At 38.4% G+C, this 14,446-nt stretch overlaps 1 protein-coding gene across 3 annotated transcripts in view; it reads right to left on the bottom strand.

Annotated features, from left to right (window-relative positions):
* Positions 1-14,446, bottom strand: part of LOC125467209 (inactive phospholipase C-like protein 2) — a 289,707-nt gene that overhangs the window by 112,076 nt on the left and 163,185 nt on the right. The window lies entirely within an intron of this gene.

Below are 14,446 nucleotides of genomic sequence, written 5' to 3'. Positions count from 1 at the left end.
AGTCAATGCAGAACAGTTAAAACATTGCTACTAAATGGTTAGACCTTGAAGAAAGTTAATTGGCCATTATTTAATTAATTGTTGTTATTTATTTATTAAGAGGGGGAGATGGTCACGTAATAGTAACATGACTGAATTCAAAGGGCCAGATTCATTCATGGGTGCAAATCTTTAGTCTTCAATATGGTAGTTAAAAGTGGTAAGGTTACAAGATATGAAATCCAGAGGATTGGTATATGATGAAACATGAGTCCAAATACCATTTCCTGGTTGTGAAATTTAAAATGCATACTATACGAAACCTGGATGCATTGTAAAGTGTGAGAAAGTTAGTGTAGAACTTCAAAATGATGTAGACAAATGGGTGGATTGGTACAGATTAAGTTCAATAATAAGTGTGCATGATACATTTTGGCAGGAAGTACACAGAAAAACAGTATAAAATGAAGGCTAACATTCTAAATAGGGCGCAGGAGCAGAGGAACCTGAATGTACAGGTAGATAAGTAATTAAGGGTGGCTGGACAGGTTGAGAGACCAGTCAATAAAGCATACAATTCCCTATGGTTCATGAAAAATGATATGGATTCCAAAGACATTATAAAGAGATTGTGGTAAACTTGTATAAGATATTAGTTTGGCCTCAGTTGGACACCACAGTTTAGGAATAACCTGATGGCACTGGAAGAAGTGCAGAAGAGGTTGATGAAATGGTTCCAGGAATAAGAGATTTTAGTCATGAAGATAGAATGAAGAAGATGAAGATATTTTCCTTGGAGAACAGAAGGCTCAGATGAAATCTGAAGCAATGAGACAATAAAATTTATTCTTTAGAGTTGATGAAGAAAGCTAAATTTTGTTGAAGTTTTTCATCTTCTATTCACATCAGGACAATTAACAAGAAATACTAAAATAAATAACATTTAGATTGTATGAGAAGTGACTGCTGATTGGTTGGCAAGTGTACATTGATTGGTAGGAGTGTTTCCATGGCAAATGCACCAGAATGTATTAATTCTCATGCTGTGGGCATTGCTGGCTGCACCAGCAATTATTGCCCATTCCTAATTTCCTTTGAAAAGGCATTGGTGAGTTGCTGCCTTCTTAAATATTGCTACCCCTATAGCAATAGAACATCTATAATGCTGTTAGGAAGGGTGTTCTAGATTTTGATCCAGTGACTGTGAAGGAATAGTGATCAATTTCCAAGTCATGATGGTATATTGCTTGGATGAGAATTTACAGGTAATGGTGTTCCCAGGCATCTGCTGCCTTTGCCCTTTGTCGCAGGTTTGGGAGGTGGTATCTAAGTAGACTTGGTGAGTTACTGAAGTGCATCATAGATGACACATAGTGCTGTTTCTCTGTGCTGGTGGTGAATGGAGTGAACATTGAAAGTGGTGATTGGGCATCAATCAAGTTTACCACTTTATCTTGAATGATGTCAAGCTTCTTGAGTGTTACCAGCGCTGTACTCATCCAGTTACGTGTTGCGCATTTCATCATATGTCTGACTTCTGCCTTGTAGGTGTGGACAAGTTAAACACAAACGTGAGTATTCTGGACAGAAGCCATTTCGGGACTCTGAACCAGAAAGGATGGGTGATGGATGAGCAGAATTTTTGATAAGGCAGGAAATGAGTAACAGAGTTTGGAGACTAGTTAGGACTAAAATTGGCTCATTAAACCTGGTGATGCTGAAGGTGTGGATGAGCTTTTTAACGGCAGGAGGATTAAGGCATACTGATTCTGGATGATGTTGCTCAGGTAGTCTTTGTAATGAAGAGAATCTGAGCTTGGCAGGTCACCTCACCACTAGCACATGTAATGTAATGCTATTTTCTAAACATTTTTCTTGCTGTTTTGAAACTATTCACTTGTACTGTAACTTAGTTTGAACAGACAGATTCCACAGGTATTCAGTGAAATGGAGTTTGCAATGTATACTTAATGTTCCATGAGATATACGATTCATTGCAAGACCAGTATTTATCACCCTTTTATAAATTGCCCTTGAACTGAGTGGTTTGCCAGGCCATTTCGTAGACCAATTAATGGTCAACCATATTACTGTGGTCTATATGGTAGACACAAGTTACAGATGGCAAATTTTCTTCTCATAAGGCCACCAATTAACCAGATGGGAATTAACTGAATTTACTTGAGCTCACAGCCCCAGAGAATTAGCTTGCATCTTTGAAATTCCAGGCCAGGGACATCACCACTGCACCATCACCTCCAGCAGCTGTAACTGGATAACTACAATGAGAATGACCCTTGATAAATATTTTACCATTCCATGCACGGATACTGAAACAAAATACACTGTGTTTAATTATGATCAGGCAGTTGGAAAGACTGTTAAAAATCAATAACAAAATATGCATTTCAGGTTGAAATTTTCATACAAATATCACTCTTATTTTACCAGCTAGCTTGATAATTACATTGTAACATGTTCTTAGCAAGAGTTAGAATAGGGATTAACTCACAAGAAAATTTGTTCCTTATTCCCAATAAAAGAATTGAAAGGCACAGGAAAATACTGGATTGAAGCTTTAAAGAAAAAGGAACCAAAACTAAACCTTTAAAATACTGTTACTTTATACTAAAAATATTTACAACCTGAATATATTAAATCAAATATCAGAAAGAAGTTTCTATTCCTTTTACATAATTATAATATCTCCAGCAGCTTAACATTCACTCAGAATATTGCACAGAAAATTAGTCAATACTATAGTATAGCCCAAAGTGCCATTTAATATGCATGTACCTTGAACCTACATAATAAGGGCATACTTAAATGCCTTCTAGAATTAATCTGCAATTGCAAAACTAATTATTGCAACACACTCTCAAACTCAGTCAGTCCCACTGGTTTCTGTAATGTAAACAAGTTCCACAGCAGCAGTGAAACAATCTTTGGAACAACATGATGTGTGCCTGCTTTGTGGAAAAATCAATAAATTGATAGAGAAATTATTGCCCTGTAGCACAAGGGATCCATTAAAGAATACAGTACCATTAGTGCATTGAAACTGCAATTGTAATTGGATTTTTTTTAAAAAAAGAAATTTCATTGTTCCTCTGGAGTCCTATGCCTGAAAGGATGGTGACCGAAGATTCAAAAGGAACTTTCAAAATATTTCAAAAGGAAAAGAATAAGGGAAAGTGCAAGGGAGTGGAACTAACAGCACAGCTCCTTCAAAAAGCCAGAGCTGGCATAAGAGGCTGAATACTTTTTGCTATAATTATGATTATAGTTTGGAAATGTTGTGCCATTTGTCACATTGATCACGGAATACAGGAACCGTAATAAGCTGTTCAATCAATCAAATCTGTCCTGCCATTCAATAAGATCATTGCTGAACAAACAATTCAATGCCTTTTACTCATCAATCTCCATAACTCTGTATACCACTGGTAGATGGAAATGTACCAAGTTTTACTTAAACACACTCAAAGACTGTACATCCACAACCCTCTGCGGCAGAGACTTCCAAAGGTTCATAACTGTCTGAATAAAACACATCTTGGACCTAAGTGGCATCCTCCTTAATTTTAAATTGTGCCTCTTGGCTCTAGTCACTCCAACCCGGGGAACCATCTTAACCTGCATCTATACAGTCTGCCTCTTTGAGTATTTTGTGAGTTTTGAGATCACTCTCATTCCTTGAAAATGTAGAGAATACAAGTCCAGTTTGCCCAATCCCTCTGCATCGGAGAGATACGCCATCCTGGGAACACATCTCGTGAACATTCGTTGTGCTCCCTCTATCGCAATAATATCTTTCCTGAGATAAAGAGACCAATACTGTACACACTACTCCAAATGCAGTTAACCAAGTTCTTATACAATTAAAGCTAGACTTCACTACTGTACTCAAATCCTTTTGTTTTAAAGACTAACATTCTACTAGTCTTTGTAATAGTTTACTGTACCTAAATGTCAGCCTTCAGTGACTTATCAAGAAGAACACCTCGATCCATTTGAACATCCACACTTTCAAATCTCTTACCATTTAAGAAATACTCTGCACATCTGCACCTCCTGCTAACCTCGTATTTTTTTTGCATTACACTCCATTTGCCATGTTCTTGCTTATTCACTAAGCCTGCCCAAATTTTCCTGGAGCCATTTTGTACATTCCTCAAAACATACATTTCCACGTATCTTCGTACATCCACAAAATTTAGAAATATTACATTTGCTCCACACCTCCAAATTAAAGAACTAAATGTTAATTCAATGCACTAACAACTACTTACAGATTACTTGCCAGTTGATGTTTATTGTGGTTGTAATAAACATTCGGCAAGTGTTTGGAACTTTTCATATTTGATCAAATTTGCCAACATCTACATGTGTAGTGTGGCAGCTACTCAAGGGTACTGCTGGACAGGCAGGAACGAGACGGTGAATGCTGTCTTTTTCAAACAGGGCAGTAGGTTCAGTATTTTTTGGCACCACCACTATTTCCCCAACATGAATGTCAGCAATCTTACTAATTTCTTGATGCATTTCTGAATTGATGGTGTTAGCTCTGAAAACTTCTTTGCACGGCAACGATGGCACCAAGCTGACTTTGTGTGACAGCAAGCTTAACTTCTACTGTAGCACTCAGATTCTGGGGCAACTAATTCCTGGCTAATGTGCTGTTATGGAAGATTGAACATTGCATACACAATGTTGCAACAGACAACCTAATGTAATTAGCCACCACATTGATTCTGAAAAGGGTAGGCTCCATGCCTTATCCTAAGTTGTCGCAAAATCTGTCCATGCCCTTAAATATTGACTGCCATCTGGCAGATTTCCTATTTAACCATGCATTTCATTCTGTATACCCCATCAGCATTCTTTTGTAGAGTGCCTCCTTCAAGGATGTGTGAGTCCCCTGCAGCAGAAAAGTATGCAACATTGTCCTCCCAAGTCAGAATTGGCGCATGCCCTATTTTGATCCACAACCTGGCTGCCTGGTGCTTCACTGCAGGTATATGTGGCCTCACACTTCTTCCACAAGATATTCACAGGGCAGTATCTCATCTCGTGGTTGCCAGTGTAAATTAAGTGACGGTGGACCACAGCTCATGGTGAGATCGTCCGGTTATTGGGCTAGTCATTCATAAATTCTGACTAATGTCCTGACGACACTAGTTCAAATCCCACGACTGAATTAAATTCAATTAATTTGTCAGTAACGGTAAACATAAAATGGTTGGTTTGTGGTAAAAATGCATTTGGTATACTAATATCCTTAGTAACAAAAATCTGTTAGATTCTGTGTCCTCTAAGGTAGTCTAACAAACTACACAATTGTGTCAAACTGCTACAGAAAAGTGAAATTAGAATGATACTGGACAAACATCCAACATTAACCTACATATAGCAAATGATAACGACATAGTCTACTCAGTCAAATTTCAAACATCGGAGGGCTTGTGCTAAAACTGCAAGAACAGTCACAAAGACAAATCAAGCAATAGCTTGCCATAATCATACTCATCAAATAACCTTACAGTCCACATCCCTTACACTTTACATCACCATTCCTGGGGAGGTCTTATTTCAGTAAAAGGACAGGTGCAAATAGAAGTGGCAAAATAGTGATAAATGAGTCGGGTGAGAATTGCCCTCAAGTTTGACTTCAGACCTCTCAAAGTCTCATGGCATCAGGTTAGCATGGAAAACTTTCCACTGATTATCATCTATTGCTCTCCTTCAGATGTTGAATCAGTACGCACCACTTAGATAGGAATTGGAGGTAGAAATAGCACTTAAGGCACTCTCATTAATTCAATCACAAATTGTGGGCATTGCTGGCTGGCACTTATTGACCGCCCTTAATTTCTGTAGAAGGTGGTGGTGGCGATTGCCTTCTTGAAGACTGCAATAAATTACCAAGGTTTCTATGACAACACTGTCCAAACCTGTGACTCCTACCATCTAGAAGGAGAAGGGCAGCAGATAGGAACATAGAAACAGGAGTAGTTCATTCAGCCATCAAGCCTTCTCTGCCATTCAATAAAATCTGCATATAGACACTGCCAATTGCAAGATCTGCTTTAAACAACATACCAACCTCAGTTGAAACTGTATCATTGTTCCTTCATTTTTACCTGGTCAAGATCCTGGAACTCCCTCCTTAGCAGCATTGTGTGTATTCCTAAATCCCATGGATTGCAGCACTTCAAGAAGACAGTTCACCACCATGTTCTCAAGAACAATTAGTGATGGGCAATAAGTGTTGGCTTAGCCAACGATGACTCCATCTCATGAATGAATTTTTAAAAATCCTTGGAGTCAGGTACATCAGCAATGCTATTAGGAAGGAGTTATCCCATTCTTCACCATCTCCCAGCTTAGATTCACTTCTTACACGGCTGACAACAACCACTGCAGCCACAATGTATCTGCACTTGAAAAGGCACAGATTAGCTTTCAGCAAGGTAGACTGACTAGCTTTAACTGGTATTGTCAAGTTATGATGTGGTCCCCTGTCAATCTGACAGTATGGAGCAACCGTTCAGATAAGCAGGAAGCATGAAATTAACATGCTGTGTGCATTTTGTTTCATGGATGTTAGTTCATTAAGGATTATGGCCCCTGCACCCACTCTGGGAGCTATCCAAATTAGCCTTTGTGTTTTAAAAATAGCAACATGTACAAACTGACTCATTCATTAAATAGCATTAAAATAAGTATAACACTAAAAGAGTGTTATTATAAACAGAAACTAATGTCAGATAAAATTGTTCATATTTAATTAGCAGACAATAGATTTGAAGTCACTTGATCACCATGCAGTGGTTAAACAAGGTTATGTTGCCTGAATGATCATCTCTTTATTTCTAGCATTTTCTATTTAGATTTTTGACAGTGTAATTCGAATGTCATTATTTTTTAGGCAGACTTTGCAATACAGTACAAAAATGATCAACTAACATTTTTAAGTTACATATATGACATTAAACTATATTTCACCAAATATGCAAAAGCTTTAAAATATTAATAGAAGCTATTCATCTAATACATTTAGTCAGTAAATTAATTATCAAAAGTCATTGGCAACATTTAAGTTACAGTCACATTCCAGTAATGGTTGTGATATGTAGTTGATGCTTACCTACATATTTTATTCTCTCAGGTGCAATATTTAAAGAAGAGCAGAGAGTTTTCTGAATAATATTTAATCTTCAAAGGCCTTCATCAAACTCAACCAACTAGCCAATTAGCTCAGTCAGTTTTTAGCGTTTGCTGTAAGGAAATAGACTGACACATCTAACTTCATGATAGCACTAATTAATTGTTTGTGGAGTTCATTGGGACATCATGCTTCCTGGAAGAATAAAAACAAAATCTAAATTTGCAATAAAAAAATCTCCTACATCACAGCCACTCGTTGTAATTGGTTACAATATGGAAAGTTCTGTAGAAAACCAAAGCAGTCACACTGCTAATAGTTCTTGACAAACATTGTTGAGCACGAAAATTGTGTAATTCATCTACTCCACTGACATAACTGAATGAGAGTTATTTATGGTAGTAAGAGAACACCTGAAACAATATCATTCGTGAGATATTGTTTCTGGATCTTGGCACAATCCCTGTTTTAAACTAATTATGGAGTTGCCAATTGACACCAGTCAAATGACAACTTAAGAACGTTCATTATGCAGGAGTATCATTTACTTCCATGGAAAGGTTGTTTAATTATTGTAATCCTTCAGAGATACAGAAATTATTAGCTTAACACTACATACCTTTATGCACAAAATGAATCACTGTCAGCAATTTTATGGAAAATAATATTCTGACTGAACAGAAACACTAGAACTTGTTAATAACTTCATGCAATAAAATTATTTTTAATGTCTCATATAATTTATACACATTTACATTAGGCACTTGATATGCAAATGTGATAAATGTATAGAATTGGAAGAGATTATTGAGTATATCTGACAGTTCCTACAATTCAAAACATAACATGTACTAATCGCAACATTAGATATAATCGGTTCATAAGTCCTAAGTGTGTGTGGGTATTTAACCTCCATGCAAATAATTCTAATCTCATGGTCCCATCCCCCTTTCTTTAAATTATTTATTCAATCTATTTTTACAAGTTGCCATCTTAAAACTTTATTTACTTAAGGAATGCTGGCAAGTCTCAAAAAAAGACCTCTTCTTCAGCAACAACTCTGGTAACATATTACAGTCTTACAACTGGTATAAAAATCTTCTTGGTTCTAAATCTTTTCTGTGTGATGTGGTCTGCACCAAAGAAAGAGCATCTACTGCTGACCTGGGGAAAAGATGCCTACAAAAATGTAGTGAATTCTGTAGCATTATTTTCTCCTTTCCATTTGGCATCAGGCACCAAGTAAGGGGATATTCTGGCATGCAGCAGCAGTGATATTAGCAAGTAGGTAAGGAGCCTGAAAAACCACAGTGTTCAAACTTAGGAAGATCTGTGATATGGAATATTTATTTGGAACTTCTTCAGCTGGTCATACATAGAACTTCTTTTAAAATATATACTTCTGTTAAATGAAGAACACTGACATGAAGTATCTGTGAATTTGCATCTGAATTCACATTCTATTCCATGAAAACACAAAATTCACAGAAAGTCAACTGTGGCAACAGCATCCCTGGAGATGTTAACAGTTCCTTCCTAACTCATCACAATGGAGGATGGATCATCAATCTCCTCTGAATGTGTGGGACATTTAAAAAAAGTTAATTTGGCTACAAAACAATGGCTAAAGGAAAACTACACAAGTCATGAGCTTGTCATCTATATTCTTTGGAACACACCACCAACATGAAGAAAAGTCATGTGATACAACCAAATTTGGATTTAGACACACACACAAACACACACACACAAACATAGAGCATATGATGAGTGCTTGGAATGTCTGTCATATTTGGACACTTCCTACTGGCCAGAAAATCCAATTTCTGGATCTCTTCTTCGACATATTTCTGTCACATTCATTTATAACCTTAAATATCTCATCAGAAAATATGGCCATTATAGAAATGGCTACAGGAATGATATGAGTTGGGATCTGAGTACTGAAAGATATTTGACATTAGGAAGAAAAGGAAATGAGGAAGTATTAACATAATAGATATGGTTGATTTATTATCAGAGGCTGAATATGGAAATGAGAAATTACGATAAAGACAAGTTACTTGTGACAGGGACATATAGATCAAGTAACTGTAAGCACATGGTAGGGCAGAACATAAATGTTCAAATATTGGGAACTTGTCACAATATACAACAATAATCATGGAGGATTTTAATCTGCATATAGACTGGGAAAATTAGATGGCCAGAAGTAACCTAGATGAGTCCACAGAATGCTTTCAGTACAAACAGTTTACTAGCACAGAAATAAAAAAAATGAACTATGAATGCTGGAAATCAGACACAAAAATAGAATTGCCTAGAAAATCACAGCTGGATGGTGGGGCAGGAGCAGGCGTGGGCTTAATGTTTCAATTCAGTGTCTTTACTTCAGAACTGTTCTGAAGGAACATTAGAAAAAGTGGTCAAAGGGGAATGTTCTAAGGAGCATGTTAAAGGAGGAAAAGTAGAGACTGGAGTTGGTACGATGGTACCAATGTGCAGTGATGAAAACTCAACACATATAATGGCCAGAATTGAAATTGCACTGTAATTTCCTTTAAACAAAAGAAAACAACTTCAACTCTTCATAAGCTCGCAAGTTGTGTAGTTGATTTTTCATTCCATTTTATCCTGTATCATGCTATCTAAACAATGAAGCTCAAACTTTAGTCAAACTGTGGTCTTACATTGATTCAGTATGTCAGCATTTATATTCTATACTTCTCGTCCTAAATCTCAAAATGGTGCTATCCTTGTACTGTCTTATCCAATTGAAACGTTGTTTAAATGCCGAAGGAACATGAATGCCAAATCCTTCTTATTTATTTGTCAAATGTTGTGATCAGTAATATAATAAATACATCAGTGATATAAATCAATGATATAATAGAAAGTTTTAAAAAGATTAGAAATCACACAGGAAGATGGAAGCAGGCTTTCTCTAATAGTTCAGTCAGTTCAAGGGAACATAAGTACAAGATTAGATTAAGAGATTTCTGGTTAAGATCCTACTTCACAGAATTGAATGGATGAATAATTCAGTCCAATTTACTGGTTGTTGCAGGATCTTTGTTAAGCTTGGATTGAATAGATAGATAAAGCAAAGGGAGCTGCAGGAATTTGGGAAGTGGCTTAATAAATTAATTGGTAGATTTTTTAATATAAAAGATAATTGCTAAAAAAAATGGTGAATTGACTTGAGTGATAATAGGAACTGCAGATGCTGGAGAATCCAAGATAATAAAATGTGAGGCTGGATGAACACAGCAGGCCAAGCAGCATCTCAGGAGCACAAAAGCTGACGTTTCGGGCCTAGACCCTTCATCAGAGAGGGGGATGGGTGAGGGTTCTGGAATAAATAGGGAGAGAGGGGGAGGCGGACCGAAGATGGAGAGAAAAGAAGATAGGTGGAGAGGAGAGTATAGGTGGGAAGGTAGGGAGGGGATAGGTCAGTCCAGGGAAGACAGACAGGTCAAGGAGGTGGGATGAGGTTAGTAGGTAAGAGATGGAGGTGCGGCTTGGGGTGGGAGGAAGGGATGGGTGAGGGGAAGAATAGGTTAGGGAGGCAGAGACAGGCTGGACTGGTTTTGGGATGCAGTGGGTGGAGGGGAAGAGCTGGGCTGGTTGTGTGGTGCAGTGGGGGGAGGGGACGAACTGGGCTGGTTTTGGGATGCGGTGGGGGAAGGGGAGATTTTGAAGCTGGTGAAGTCCACATTGATACCATTGGGCTGCAGGGTTCCCAAGCGGAATATGATTTGCTGTTCCTGCAACCTTCGGGTGGCATCATTGTGGCACTGCAGGAGGCCCATGATGGACATGTCATCTAAAGAATGGGAGGGGGAGTGGAAATGGTTCGCGACTGGGAGGTGTTGTTTATTGCGAACTGAGCGGAGGTGTTCTGCAAAGCGGTCCCCAAGCCTCCGCTTGGTTTTCCCAATATAGAGGAAGCCACACCGGGTACAATGGATGCAGTATACCACATTGGCAGATGTGCAGGTGAACCTCTGCTTAATATGGAAAGTCATCTTGGGGCCTGGGATAGGCGTGAGGGAGGAGGTGTGGGGGCAAGTGTAGCATTTCCTGAGGTTGCAGGGGAAGGTGCCGGGTGTGGTGGGGTTGGAGGGCAGTGTGGAGCGAACAAGGGAGTCACGGAGAGAGTGGTCTCTCCGGAAAGCAGACAAGGGTTGGGATGGAAAAATGTCTTGGGTGGTGGGGTCAGATTGTAGATGGCGGAAGTGTCGAAGGATGATGCGTTGTATCCGGAGGTTGGTGGGGTGGTGTGTGAGAACGAGGGGGATCCTCTTTGGGCGGCTGTGGCAGGGGTGAGGTGTGAGGGATGTGTTGCAGGAAATGCGGGAGACGCGGTCAAGGGTGTTCTCGACCACTGTGGGGGGAAAGTTGCGGTCCCTGAAGAACTTGGACAATGGTTTATTTCTACTTCTTTCAGTTTAGTACACAGTATTTGCTGCTCACAATAGTCTCCACTTCACAAGAAAGGCCGACACAGACTGGATGATTATTTTGTTGAATACTTCTGTTCAGCCTTCAAATCTGAGCTACTGGTCACTAGTCCTTTTAATTCTCCCTGCCCCATACTCCCACTATGACCTGTTATAGCTCTATCCTTTTTTAGTTTTTTGATGAAAGGTCATTGGCCTGAAAGGGTTAACTGTTTGTCTCTCCACTGATGCTCTCTGACCTCCTAAATATTTTTGGCATTTACCGTTTTTATTCCATGTGCCGAATACTTCAGCTTCTGTTACATTTTGCCTTTTGCTTTCTCTTCTATTTATTTAATGACAGTAGTTGATCTTCTTCACTCCATTTCCTTCTCATTTGGGGGAAGGTGCTGTCACTAGATTAGTAATCCTGAACTCTCGGCTAATGTTTGGGGACTGGTGTTCAAATCACACTATGGCAGATGGAGGCATTTGAATTTGATTTTAAAAAAATGGAATTACAATATTAGCTGAGTGGCAAACATGAAACCACTGTCAGTTGATGTAAAAGTTCATCTGCTTCACCAATTCCCTTTAAGGAAGGAAATCTGCCATTCTTGTCTCATCTAGCTTCTGTGTGACTCCAGGCACACAGGAATGTGCTTGACTCTTAACTGCTCTGTGAATTATTATGGGCAATAGATGCTGGCCTAGTTAACAATGTTCACATCTCACTGATGACCAGAAGCTCAAATGTATTGCCTTAAATAAGTCTAATTGTTTTCACAGTAAGGTCGAAGAGGTTCATTTCACAATGCTGAGGATATGCAAAAATGGAAAGTGTGTTTTGGTTTCTGCCCACCTGATTAGGTACTTCTATAATTGTAATTTCAGTATGTTGTGACATTCATTGCTGACTGCTTTTTTTCTGTTCAAACTTTGGTCCTGCCCTATTAGAGAAAAACACGAGAACAGATGCATCGACAAAGAACAAGCAAAAACTAATTAACAACAAACAGGCTTTGATTTGGCCCACTTTCACAAATGTGCTAAAAAGCAACATGACTGGAGACCTGGGAAGATGCGGCTGTCTATCCTGTTGCTTTGTTAATTAATTCTGCTCATTATTATTAAAATTTACAAAAATAATTAAATGGTCCCATGTAGTAATAAATTCAATTTGCAGTTCAGAGACATTCTAAAAACTTGAAACTCTGAATAGATTTTGAATAATTCGTCTGGGTGGATGTCCCAAGAAAAATGTTTTTATTAGTCGCTAAGCGACATTAAGAATTACTCGGCGACAACTACACACATCATGCCTTGAGGCCTCAGTGCATCTGCCATAGGCAGGAAAGTGGATAATTAGCACAGCAGAAATATTTGCATTTTTTACTGTTTAAGTGAGAGTGTGCTGATTAAAAGGAAAAGCTTGTCACATTTTTGTGGCTAATGTCTGTAATTGTGGAATGCAACAATTTCATTTCACAGAACAAGAGAAATAGAGTCGTAGCTAATTTTAGAATTACAATAGTTCAAAGTAAAAGAAGATTAATATATGAACAACTATTTTGAGCATCCTAACTATGACTGGATTAAAATATATCATAAGAATTACGACAAAACAACTCCTGAGTAACATTGAGATATTTCAACATTATAACCAGGAAGTTAGTTTAGATGTTTTTTGATGAACTCTGAAAGGTTTCACTAAATAATGGAGGCTATGAAATTTATTTATTTTTAAAGTATGTAGGTTCTGCATTTTATTTGATAAAAATTGTGAATTTTCTGCTTTCTTAATTTATAGTCCACTTTCAAAATTGTAGAAATAGATTTTCAAATGCAGATTGTCAAAAATGCATTTTGCTTACGCCTGTGAAAGAACAGCCACTAAATTTGATGCATCGGAAATAATAACACTTTACTACTTTTCAACAGATAATAAGCCGTTAGCCAGTATACATGTTAAAATGCTAGGTGTATAATTCTGAAGGAGAATCATTTTGCATAGCTTGATAAATCCTCTAACCTGTGTATTTACTTAAGGTCTAATGTGCAGAACTGTGAGCACATTATTATAATGTTATACGCCTATCTTTTGGTTCATAAGATACATTGGGACGATAGCTTTAAATTTCGGGAAACTATTTTGAAGTCTGTCAAACAGTAAGCCTAGACAGCTTGATTGTTAGAAATTAGAGGAGGGTTAGTTTTTTTTAGAAAATTCAAGCTAATTGGGGGCAGTGACCATAGAGTCTGAGTATACAATCAGGAGGTCCTGAATCTTCAGAAGTCGCAGAAAGATATCAAATTGTAAACAGTGGTACTGTAAACTGTCCATTTATTTTTGAGATGAAATGGAGCTGGGATCAAAGATACATCCTATTTTCAGTTAAAGTGTTTTGTTGAGTGAGATTCATGGTGGCCAGCCCACCATGGCTCATAGCAACTTTTCTCATGCAAGTTTCCACTCCTCATCTCATTAATCATGCATCTGGACTCTTGGGTGCCTCACCCAGGGGCTCGCATGGCCATGGAGGCAAAAGTGCTCACCAGTGTCAACACCTGCCTGTTTTCAAACCTCTGGTACCATATTTAAAGCAGAGTTGCACATCACATCAGGCACCTCAAACCAGGAACTGTCCTTTACATTCGGGTGCTCTAGCCCTAACATTCAACAATTGGCCCAGGGAAAGGGTAGCTTGCTCCCTGCTTCATGGACAGAGAGTAGAGAGGTGTTGGTGAACCTGGAGGTGTTTGAGGACAGGGTGGTGGAGAGGACAGTCCAGTTCATTGCCACAGAAAACCATGCCATCACACCAGACCAGTTTGGGCACAAATTGTAGTCTGGGCT

This window comes from Stegostoma tigrinum, chromosome 2, assembly GCF_030684315.1.
Source record: "Stegostoma tigrinum isolate sSteTig4 chromosome 2, sSteTig4.hap1, whole genome shotgun sequence".
NCBI lineage: Eukaryota > Metazoa > Chordata > Chondrichthyes > Orectolobiformes > Stegostomatidae > Stegostoma > Stegostoma tigrinum.
Note: the sequence above shows the minus strand (reverse complement) of the source record. Positions and strands in the feature narration are given on the sequence as shown.